A 12,460-nucleotide genomic window follows, 5' to 3' on the forward strand; every position below is an offset into this window, starting at 1 on the left:
CTACCATGCCATTTGTGACAGGATCAAGTAGCAGAAGACTCAAGCTAAAGACACAATTCTTCTACTGACTTGGGAACTCCAGGATTTTGAAGAGTTCAAAGAGCAAGTGAACTGGGTCTCGACTTTCTTTGTGGACTACCTTCAAGTGCAAGGGAATATTTCGTAAATAACCTGCACATGTTACCCTTCAGGCACCTTTAAAAGGAAGGCACTTCAGAAAAATATACAATTTACTTGTTTGCAAGTGCAGTAAGTGGAAATTTCCAAGCTTTTCTTACTCTCTCCTGTTATGTTAACAAAACTGGAAAGCTTCCTGCAGATGAGAACAGAGTAGCCACTGACATTCCTGTTGGGTTGAACAATTACTTCTGAGGTCTGTTTTTTTCAGAGGCTTGTAATTTGATGTATGCTTCACTACTTTTGTTTCTCTGCTAGCCTGGACAGGTGGAGTTCATTTTCATTTCCTGCTCTTCTTCTGCCACACCGATAATACTGTCAGCTTTTTTTTTGCTGTCAGTGCTTTAAGAAAATTGAACTAGGAACAACTGATACTGAGACAATACTTGGAAAAGAGATCCCACCCAGACCTCTTTCTACATTCATTTCTACCTTACCATGGTATGTACCACCATCTTTAGGCACATCTTCAGCATATCTTCAGCCTCTCACAAAGCTGTTAAACTGCTGTTGGGATTTCCAGGTTTAATATTTTCTGATTATACTACCTTGGAGGCAGAGGCTACATCTCCTGCTTGTTCCCACAAGCACAAAACGCTAGCGTTGCAACAGCAAAATAAGTAAATCAATTTTAGTTTTAAAATTTATCCTCTTCTTTTTGAACTCAAGGATACAAATATAGCTATAAAGACACAATGTGGACTCAGCAAATACAAGTAATGGATCTGCAAATGTGAAGACAAGGCTGGTAAGGAAAAAAATGTGTTATCTTCAAGAAACAGATACATACTTTGTCTGTTCCTCTTGTCTGCTTTCAGGCAGGAGAACATCTGTCTTTTGAAGTAGACCTCCTTGCTCTGTATAATGTATCAGTCTGCCATATCAGGAAAGCTGACGTTTTTCACCCAGAGTATTAACTTTTTTGAACAGACTGACAGTAAGCAAAATAATTTTTTGTAAAGGAAAGCTAATTCAGCCCAGGACAGACATTTCTGCCCCAAATTGCAGTGACAGAAATGTCAGCATCTGAAAGTTTTACATATTTTACCTCACCAGACCAAAACATGTGGCTGCTATGTCAGGACTTCCAGGGAATTTATTGTGCTATATCCCAGTCTGAGTGATGAACTGTTAAATGTGTCACACGTATGCACATACCTATTAAATAAAAGACTCAATGAAAGTTGTATTACATGTGTAATGGGATGGAAAAAAGAACAGGAGTAGGGAGTTTTTTCTTTTTGTCATCTATAATTTTCTTAGATATTAGCACAGCTCTTACAATGTGTTTGAAAGGTTTGAATTATTCATCATAAAGGTAAATTTGCTAAAAGCATTGGCTGTTGAAAGACGAGAAGCTATAAAGGGTGTGTGTGGGCAGAGACCTCACAACGAGTCCATTGTTCTGCTCATAGCGTTGTCACTCTGAGCCGGGAAGAAAAACCCAGTGCTGGACAAAGAGGAGCCCCAGCCATCCAGTGCTAAATTACACCAATGTGCAGCCTGCTGATGTCCGCCTTCCGTGGAGATGCTCACAGGGCCTCCATGTGCTCCACAGAGGGAGAAAAGGAAATTTCACTTACCTCTTTCTAGATTTCAGTAAGTACTGGACTCAGCAGCAGTGAAACATCTAGAGAGCAAGATGAAGTGCAGGGGACCCTGCATCCAAGCTAGCAGGAAGGTCGGCAGGAGAAGTAACCATATCAAACACAAGGTAAGCTTTTGCTAGGTTGACAAGGAAGAACCTGCAGTCAGTGTTCTATGCTATGGAAGAACACCTGTCTACAGTTGCCTGTTTACAGTGCTTATTCAGACAGTCCTTTTTTCAGAACATATCTGTCTCCTTGCGAACTTGCACTTGCCACCCTGCCTGCACAGGTGCAGCACTATTCAGGCAAAATTGTGGGCAGTTTTCCATAGTTCCATAGCACAGAAGAGCACATCCAAAGGATATATACAAGAGAACGGCCCAATGCACTCAGGTCCCACTTCACACTTGGAAAAGAGAAGCCAAATGGTCACAATGGAAACAAGAATGATGCAATCCAATAGCTACACAAAGAAAGCCATATGCTTAGTCCAAGCTGGGATAAAACACTTACCTACCAAGTTCATTGAGAGTGAACTGGTTTATATTTTCTATATGCTTACAAACTAACAGGAAAAGCCTGATCTTAGTGCTTAGAAGCCCGTGTCTTCTTGAAAGCAGTCAGATGCAAGTGCTGTGGGGCTTAATAAACAACCTGCTTTGGCACAGAGAAGAGTTATCCAGTGAGATAGCCTAAGCAGTCTGGACATTAAATGCCCATTAGTTTCAAAGTGAATTGAATCTCAATAAAAACATAAAGACAATTATCTGTTTGCCCAACTATGGATGTAAGTGCTTCACTTACAACATCCAAGGTTAAAGATACTGCCTATCTTACATAGTGACAAGCAATTGATTTCCATCTGTGTTTGTTAACCTAAGGACTAACAGCATCATATTAAATTCCCTGTTGCTATATTTTACTCCAAGCTGTTTTAACAGCTACTGAAGTCTGTTGAAATATCAAATTTTATCCAAAGCACATCAGGTTCTTGGCTTCCATACACATGAAACTGCATTGCAGGTTGTACTCAGCTACAAAACATTGGCCGAAGTACAGTCATGGTTATACCAACCATAGCCAGGTAAATACCAGATGATTCTGCAAAGCTCCAAATAATTACTCTGTGCTGTAAGTGAGAATTCTTATAACTGAAAATAAAGTTCTGTTCCAAGTAGTTCCTGCAGCGTGAACTGATTTTAGCAGACACATTTGTTCTTTATCAGAAAACACAGTACCGGAGGGAATACAGAGGATAATTCTTCCCTTGGAGTAGAGGATATCCGAAGTTAGCTCAGTCAGTGGTACTTGCTGACAGCCACTACTGTAGAAAAGAAATACAGCTGTTTCCTGCTAGAGTGGTACCTATAGCTCAAACTCTCACTTCTGTTTGTGTAATGGTCTGTTACCTAGAGTGGATAGCTAAAAAAAGCAGGGGGGCTGTATCTGATTGGTACTTTGAAGTGGCATTTGCCATTGATTGTCCTACTAAAACTGTAAAGTAGATAGGGATGCAAATTCATCAATTTTTGTCGGAGTTCTGTCCTAAGGAGCATTTGGCCCTAGAGAAGCTGCCTCTCTCTATGAGCAATTATGCTCATATTTCATCTGGTATTTACCAAACATGCTCTCTCACCTGGCTAAAAGGAGAAATTAACTTCCCAGCACCTGCAACGTTGAGCTTCACGGTGGGATGTGTGCCTCATGCCATCTGGCTCTGCCCCTCTCATTTCACTGACGGATCACAGCTCATATTTTTGTTCAATCCGACACCACAGTACTTTCAGAGCCTCCTCAAACCACCAACATTAGAAGGGAAGCAAGCAGATAAGCTATGCTTTTTACATCTTTCTTTTACTCACTGGGAAGCTGAGGCAACAAGTAAGCTGTAACGGACTTTATTACAGCATATGAGTGAATCAGTGGCCAGATTCCTGCACTCGGCAGTCAGTAAGAGGCTAAGGCAGACTGCTAAACACGAGAATCCTGCTTCAGAATCTCTCAGTCTGCTATTCCTTTTTCCCAGGTGAACAAAGCCTCATCTTTGGGATGTACTAATATCCAAATCTGCATTCTTCTGCCATACGCTTTGGATATTCATTGAAGCAGTGTTATTTTCTTAAAGACTTCAATATGGAATTTAAAAGCTGCTGACTTAAGGAAAAGGTGTACAACGGAGAAGGGATCAGTGTTCTTGGGCAGAAAATATGGAAACAACACCTCCTTCAATCTGTAAAACACCCACTGGGGTCAGGGCAGGGTGTTTTGGCAATGATTACAAATATAAACTATCCTGTAGCCATTTGGGGCTGTCTTACTTTCTACTACTCTGCTGGTTGCCTGCTGCCCTCTGCAAACACACTCCTCTCCTGTGGTTATTTTTGAAACAGCTCCTTAAAACAGATGTCCTCATATGCATCTCTTCCCCACTACATAAATAACAGTTTGCCTCATGCTTCTGCCATCCTTTTGAACTAAACTAAAAAATAAATAGGAGCGGGAAAGAAAAGTATTCCCTCCCACTGGTGATTTCTCTTGTGGATTCCATGTGATTTCTTCATGCCTTCTTAGTTTTTTTCCATTCTACAAAGGTTTTTTCTTTCATGTGTCCTTTCTTGCCCTTCCCAGGATTATTCCCTATTTTTTTTTTCTCCTTACCAACGTCTTCCCACTTCTCTGACTTCTGGAAGCACTGCAAACCCCACAAATCTCATAGAAACTTCCTCTTGGGTAATACTACCAAGGAAGGATACACATACACAGATTACAATCACCTCTGGGCATCCCAGACTCTTGCTCTGGAAGGAATCATTCTTAATTAGTTTCTCCCTCACTTCTCTTGGTGATACTAACCTCGGTATATTCCTGAAAAAGCAAACGGAATGTGCGCAAAATGTGCTAGCTTGAGATGCGTGGATGCTGACGTATTCCTGTGAACCTGATAGAACCAAGCCGATAACACCGACAAGAACAAGCTGTTGAGATCACGGGAAAGACTGTACAAAACCATCTTGCTCCTTGATTCCTCTTTAGAAACCAAATCTGGCACGTTGTTGCCAGCTCTCAAAGGATGTGCTCTGCTCTCCCACAAAGCAGCAAGCTTCTAAAGAACATGCAGAGAATAGCTTTGTTTCCAAGATTAAGTAACTTTTAAACATTTATTTTTAGGTGTTGAGTCTAGGGCAATCAGCCAAGCCATCAATGAGCCTGCCCGTTCCAATGATGGAAGTATATGCTGAGTTGTGGAAAAACACATGAAGGAAAATACCCTATATTTGGCCTAGATATCATTGTCTGGTGTCTTTTATGCACACAGGGTGTGCTAGGCTTGCTCACAGAGTAGCCAGGAAATATCCGTAAACGTTTAAAGAGAACTATCAATAATGTATTTTTCATTAGCAGAGGGAGCAGGTAGAGGCAGAGGAATTACGTGGGCCTATGAACTTTGAGCCCCTATGTGAAATCCCACCTCCAAGCAAATCAATAGGAGTTACGCGATTTTTGACTGGGAGCAGTGAGGTTTTGCCACGCAGCTTATTGGGCAATGGTCCTACCAAAGTACAAAACAAAATCAGTCAGCAGAGCCAAGGACTTAGAACAAAAGAAGACTATTTGCCACTGTAGTCAAGGCCCTGTGTTCAATCACCAATTACACCACTAGAAGCTGAACGAAGAGAGTAGAGTCTATCAAATGCCACATCTGGTTGCATTTGTGTCCTGGTAGTGTAATGGCACTGCTGAATGGCTGTTGAAGCACTGTTGTCAGCAAGGCCTCTGGAATGCCAAACGGATTTCAGTAGTTACTAATGCCACTCAGTTATAATTACTTCTTTCTAGATGACTGAAAAACTATCAGACTGTTTCCACTCCTCTTCGCCTGATGTCTCAGAGAGCAAAGTCCTATAATCTTGGGTGTCTGCAAAAGCTTTAATTCTGGTGGCACGGGGATTATAAAGAGGCCATAATGTAGGGACAGGGTTTAAATTGGACTCATAAGGTTTGGAACTACATTTTCTGTTTGTATCTTATTTTTTTTTTTACTACATAGTCTCTTTCTCTTTAAAGCTGTGCTCCCCCTAATGCTAGAAAAGGAAAATAACCTCCTGCTATTCAGTGCTGTCCAAGAGGAGATTCAAAGATGCTTCGCACACAGACACACCTTCCACACCCTGTGGAGGTTTTTAGCCTTTACGTTACATTTCCCAGCGTGGCTTGGCCAACAGAAGAAACTGTGAATGTGAGTGTTGCCTGGTAGGCGCAGCTCTGTGCTAAACCGAACTATTACACAATTGCTGTTTTAATATGGAAAATGCAACTCAGCCGTGATTTCAAGAGGAGGTCACTGGCGCAGCCAGTCAATAGTGGGAAAACTTCAGCTGCTGCCAAAAAAGGGAGTGTGACACAGGCCTGGAGATACATGCTAAAGTGGCACTAAAGCATACCAGATAGTAGGTGTGTTAAAAAACCACAACCAAACAAAAAACCTAAAATAAAACAGTTTAATTAGGTGAATACAAAGTAAGATCAAACACCCTCAGCCCCTCACAGCAGCTGTGTTGGGGCACACGGAGCCCACAACACAAACTGGTTACACAGAGCTAAAACCAAGCACTGACAAAGGGTCAGGTTATAAAAGCTGATGTTTCCTCTTCGTGGGTGCATGGGATAAGGGTGAGATCGTAACACAAGCCTTTGGCAGGATCGAGAAACACTCTCTAGCTGCAGTACAACATCCTCTGTCAGAAACATTGAAGCTCTTAACACTTTTGGAGGGGTAGCAAAGAGGAAACAAAGGCAACAAAGGCCTCTTGGTGTCCTCACCCACTGCACTGGGCAGGGTATTAAAATCCGCAACATACCTGTTTTAATTACAATTCAAAATAAATAGCTCACTTTCAGCACAGTGCAGGAGAGGGGAGGAAAGAACCAAAAGGACATCTTCTTTAAGGGAACTGAGGATGGTGGAGAGTGGCACAGGACACCTGGTGTTGCTGGCCTTCCACCAGCTCTAGGACATGCTTTCCCACTCCCACCAGGATGACACCTCTTTCTCCCACTGCAGCCCAGACTTCACTTCTCCCATGCAGCCATCGTGGCAGCCAGGAATCTAAGCCGCGAAAATTCATCCAGGGCGGACATAAGACTAGCTGAAATGGGGTCCCATCCTGCTGCATGTCCACGGGGATGCTCTGTGGTGCAGGGATGCTCCCAATGCAGCTGGAATGAGGTCCCATCCTGCTGCATGTCCCATGGAGGTGCTCCATGGCACAGGGAAGCTCCCAGTGCTGGCTGGAATGGGGTCCCATCCTGCAGGTCATTTTTCACCCTCCCACAAAAACCTGAGCCACCTCCTCCAGACACCTTCTGACCCCTACTGCCACCAGCTGAGAGAAAAAAAAACCAACAGTGTTCTTTTAGTTAACTTTAAACCAGTGAAAGCTGATTATTGCTTAGCAAGTCTAATCCATGCCTGTTCTCTAAAGATAAAGGAAAAAAGTATACATGTTTTCCATTATATAGCAAAGAAGCATAGACTAGGACAGGACTCAATGAATTATGAATCTGAGGACTTGATGAGAGCTGTCCAGTTTGATCCTTTTTCTTTCAAATTAACATTGCAGCCAGGAGTTCTGCTACAATAAAGCTCTCAGGACAGCATGGTCAGCTGTGTGTTATCAACACTTCCATCCTGCGGGCTCACTCACACCTTGAAAAAAAATATTCCTGCATGTCAGAAGGAGTAAATTTCAAAAGCAGCAGTAGCCATCACTGAAAAATCATGGAAACACAGGTGCTCACAACAGCTGGAACAAAGGTTTATCAATATATATCACTCTGACTCAAACCACGAGTGACAGATGTACTTTGACACCAAATCCTCTTTCTTCACATTTAGGTGTATTAACTGTTTGTGTAAGGACTTCCTCCCACGTACCTATTTTCTGTCTCCTCTAATGCATGACATTCTGCCACCGAGAGAGCAAAATGCATTCATGTTCTTCATTGGGTCACAGAACAACTCCAGCCATGCCTGAAGGTAAAGAGTCTCCCAGCAGTCCCCACGTGAGTCTCACACCAGTTGAAACTGATTTAAAAGCAGCAAATGTCAAAGTGCCATCAAGCAAAACTGATCCATTCCTCACATAAAAATTATGCAGGGAAAGACAAGGGCAGGCAAGAACAGTCCACAGATCTCCTAAAAGAATTTGATGTGAGAAGTAGAGCTGTACTGAAATGAAAGCAATGCAAGGAGGCTCCTAGGTTGCCCACATCGCCTGGAGATGGGGCAGAGGGGAAGGCAGCAGCCTCACCTGCAGCCATAACCACTCTTAGTCCTCTGTCAATAGAGCCAGAAATAGATCAGTATCTGCGCTCTGATTCCCCTTCTCTCTTTCTGCAGGTGGCAAATACATTCCCAGACTACTTCAATGCCGTTCCACACTTCATCACATCAAATACTTGCAGAACACACAGTGCTTCTCTGTTTGACCTGTGTTGAGCTACCTCCTCATTAGACCCAGATCCTCCCTTCAGCCTCTTCTGCTTTGCTTCCAACCGGTTTATCCTAAAGTCATAGTTTCTCTATTGCTGTCATTGTGATGAAAAAAACAGATCTCTACTCTTCTTCTCAGAGTTTTCACTATAGATGCATACCAGATAAACTTGGCCCACCTGCACAAGATTGAATGACAGTCTTAAAATACTTTGAGTCCCTTCAAATTTGATCTATAATACAATTTATAACTAGAAGAGTACTAGCAAAATGGCACTAGCATGACCTCATAGGTCTATATAATCCCTAAAGGAAAAAGCTTATATTAATCCTGCAAGGCTTAAAATTGGTTTCTGAAACAGATTCAACAGAGTAAATGGAACCAGCAGCTCCACAGACCGAGCTGCACTCAGTCCTGATGCCTGGGGTGGACACCTTTGCTTGTATGGGTAAGAGCTATGTATGGATAACACTTGGATAAGCATCACCCAGACTGGTCTGAAAGGAGCTCAACATCATTTAGTTTGTTGCAAAGAGCCATGGAGAGTTTCTTGCAGGCTTGCAAACCAAAGCAGTGATTCTGATGAAAATTAAATAATGAGCATCCGGGGCTTGACGATACACAGTGGGAGAAAAAAACCTGCAGATGGGTGCCACCACCAGTAACAGGATAGGTGTTCTTAAGTGTGTTAGTGCTTTGCTTTAAGGACAGTCGTATGCCAGAGCAGTACAGTCTGCCGCTGAGAGCCTTGCTTCCCTACAGACATCAGTATATAGTCAAGCTCAGTGCAGTTGCTTTGTTGTTACCAGCAGGGGCCACAAAATTGTTTGCAGAGCAGCAGGCTGGTCAGGTTATCTGGAAGCCTTAGAGCTGCCTCTTTCTGACAAACACCACATGTTCTGCTCCAGCAAGGGCCCCACCTTACTTGGAACAGTATAACGAGCACAGTGGTAAATAAAGCTAAAGTCAGATCTTCCCAGTACCTGAAGGGGACTACAAGAAAGCTGGGGAGGGACTGTTCACAAAGGCTTGTAGTGATAGGACGAGGGGCAATGGGTATAGACTGGAGAGGGGTGGATTTAGATTAGACATGAGGAATTTCTTCACCATGAGAGTGGTGAGGCACTGGCACAGGTTGCCCAGGGAAGCTGTGGATGCTCCATCCCTGCAGGTGTTCAAGGCCAGGTTGGACGGGGCCTCGGGCAACCTGGGCTGGTGGGAGTTGTCCAGCCTCCCATGGCAGGGGGGTTGGAACTAGATGACCTTGAAGATCCCTTCCAATCCAAACTATTCTATGATTCTAATGTCACAGAATCATAAAATATATCCAAAGGGAAGCCTAGCAGTAGTGCCAGGCAGCCAGGTGAGTTACCAAGCTCCATTTCCACAAAATAACACCGATAGCAGCTGCTGATCAGATCTGTTATCTGCTGTACAGCCCCAGGCTGGCAGGAGCCACATGGACTGTAGAAGTGGGCCTTGTCTTTGGTTGGGAGAAGACGTATGATCTTAGCTTAAATCATCTAAGGCAGGAGAACTAATGCAAGGCAGGTGGGAGAGCAAACCAGCTATATTTTTAACAAGAGCTAACAGGATGAAACAACTGATTGGCACCATGGAGTGCTCAGTCCATTGTGACTCACACCAAAAGCACAAAGAGCTCTATCCTCAATAAGATATGAGCTAGCATACACTAATATATTAGCATCTCTTTTCCCCAAACAAACGCGTTTCCATTTCCATATGCGGGAAGCACATCCTTCCCCCCTTGGGTAAACTCACTTAAAGACGTGGAACATCTGTCACTACATAACTTTTTTGTGGAGCCATTTTCTATGGCAGATACACATTTGCAGAAGGGCATCCTGTGACAGATACTACAAATGATTGCCATGGGGAGAAAACACTTTTGTCTTATGATTTCATGCCGCTTTTCCTTTGGCTTTCCATGGGCATCACCGAGTTTTAACCTGACTGGTTGCAAGAAGAAAATAAGTTCATCCATTCACAGTGTACTTGTGTTTAAGCAGTACGTTATTTGTTCCCAGACCCCCTTAGCAGCAACGACAGCTCCAGTGCAAGAATGCTGAATTACCTTTAGAGAAAATTATAAAACAAGCCATGCACTTTGGGCACAATCCTTGAAGTCAATGAAAATTTTTTTCCACCCTCAGTGATATCTGACAGCAAAGGAACTGTTCCAATTGTTTTAATAAGGTGTTATGCACAGAGTCAAAAAGCCAAAGCCCTACTTGCAGTACCAGAAACCTGAGGATCAGAAGCCAAATCCTTTCCTTTATTGTCAGCTCAGAGACTAGCACAGCAGGTTCAGCAACAAGCATGACTGAGCACTGGTAGTGCCTGCAGGACTTTCTTGGTCTTACCTCCTTGATTAAAAGGATGCCCAGTTCCACTTTGAACTTTCATTAAAGCTAAACAGGCTGAGCTGTCACCATGACTCAGCGGCAGTCACATCCAGTTTTCACATTTAGCTTTTGAATCTCATGCACAGAGTTTACTGCTACATTATAGGTCTCTATAAACCTTAAAATAAAGACACTGAATGCAGCCTATCCGTCACATCCAGGTCCGTAACACAAATAGGGTTACTTCAATCAAATCTGAGGATTGACATCAAATACAAATTTAGTATATCTATAAATCTTATAATCTTCCCCTCCTACGTTTTTCAAAGGAAAGTAGATTATAGCTAGAATTTTCTGTTGCTTGAGGTTGTCTTTTGAGAGTTCTTCAAAGAGTTGTATCCCCTTACCCTTGGAATGTAAAAAAGGTATATTAAAGAAGCTATTATGTGGAATGGCTAGTATTTTTGAAAGCTTAAGAGAAGTTTTATTAATAGATTACAGTAGAGAAGTGTGAGAGTTAAATTTATGGAGGTAAGATGACAGAAATTCATTAAACTTTCCTTATTGGTAAAACTTGTACACAAATAAAGCACAATTGGTTTTGGAAGTACTTCTGTCTTCAATTAAATTTGTCTAGGAAGGAGTTAAATATTTTCAGGAGGCAACACAATACATCGAACTCTGATAAAACACTTCTTTGTCAGAGAAAAATTACTGGTTCTACATAGGAGGGTTGTAGCAATTACACCAGGGTCAAGCTTCTACTCCTTTGCAGACACAGTTTCCACATTTGAGAGAAACTGCACACCTGAAATTCAGGCTCCAGTAACAGGACAGATTCCCTACAAAGTAAGAATATATATGAGAAATTGAGGGGTTGGTACATATTAGTATTTATCATAACAGTAGTTCCTTTTTGCAAGCTTCACCATGAATTAATTTGTCCTAAAACAACCAAAGAACAGAAAAAAAGACTATTCCCCTCAAGCAGATTCAGTTTTTAGCTACTGTAAATTCACACTTACACTACATTTCCAGATCTGCCATTCCATCATCCAGAACAGACAGTATTTTAACTGTTGGGGCACAGAGCAAGCAGAAAAAGGGAAAAAAAATAATCAGGACATCCTCAAACATCTCTCTCACTTCAGACTTTCTTCATAAAGCACAAAGCAGACACAACAGGATCCAGCTGACAGCATTTTTTCCTTTGAAGGCCAGTTTTAAAAGAAAGAGCTACTGTGGCTACCTCAAAAGCTTGTGAGCACTTTTTTATGGAGGAGGAAGCCTGAACTCTGGAAAAAGGCATCATGAAGACACAGGCATGTGCTCACCCAGGGAGACATCACCGTGGAAATACACCTCATGCTTCAAAGCGAACCTGTCCTGCTCCCAGGCCCTGCCACTCAGGTCGGTGCAGCTCCTGGTCTGCAGAGCCTAGAGAGAGGAACATCTAAAGCTCCTTCATGTGACAGAGAAAGATGAGTTTACACGATGAGTCCTCTCCCCCCAGGACCTTTCCTGTTTGACAACAGAGTTGAGCTAGCTAATGCTGACTTTACATGGCAAAATGCCTGACATGAAAAAAAACTAAGCTGGATTTGTTTCTGGCCATTTCATTTATTAGGTCACAAGGCTTCTGAAGTAATCAAGAACCCATGTGGCTGTTTGAAAACAGCTAACAACAGGCGAAAACACAGGAGAAAAAGTTCCTTTGCAAGTACAGACCTTTAGAATTTCCTTATTTTTAACTGAAAGAGGACTTAAAACAACAGAAATGTAAAAAGGAGACAGTAACTCTGGACAGCTCTGCCAAGAGAAATACAGACTTCAC

The sequence above is a fragment of the Cuculus canorus genome, chromosome 4 (assembly GCF_017976375.1).
Source record: "Cuculus canorus isolate bCucCan1 chromosome 4, bCucCan1.pri, whole genome shotgun sequence".
Classification (NCBI taxonomy): domain Eukaryota; kingdom Metazoa; phylum Chordata; class Aves; order Cuculiformes; family Cuculidae; genus Cuculus; species Cuculus canorus.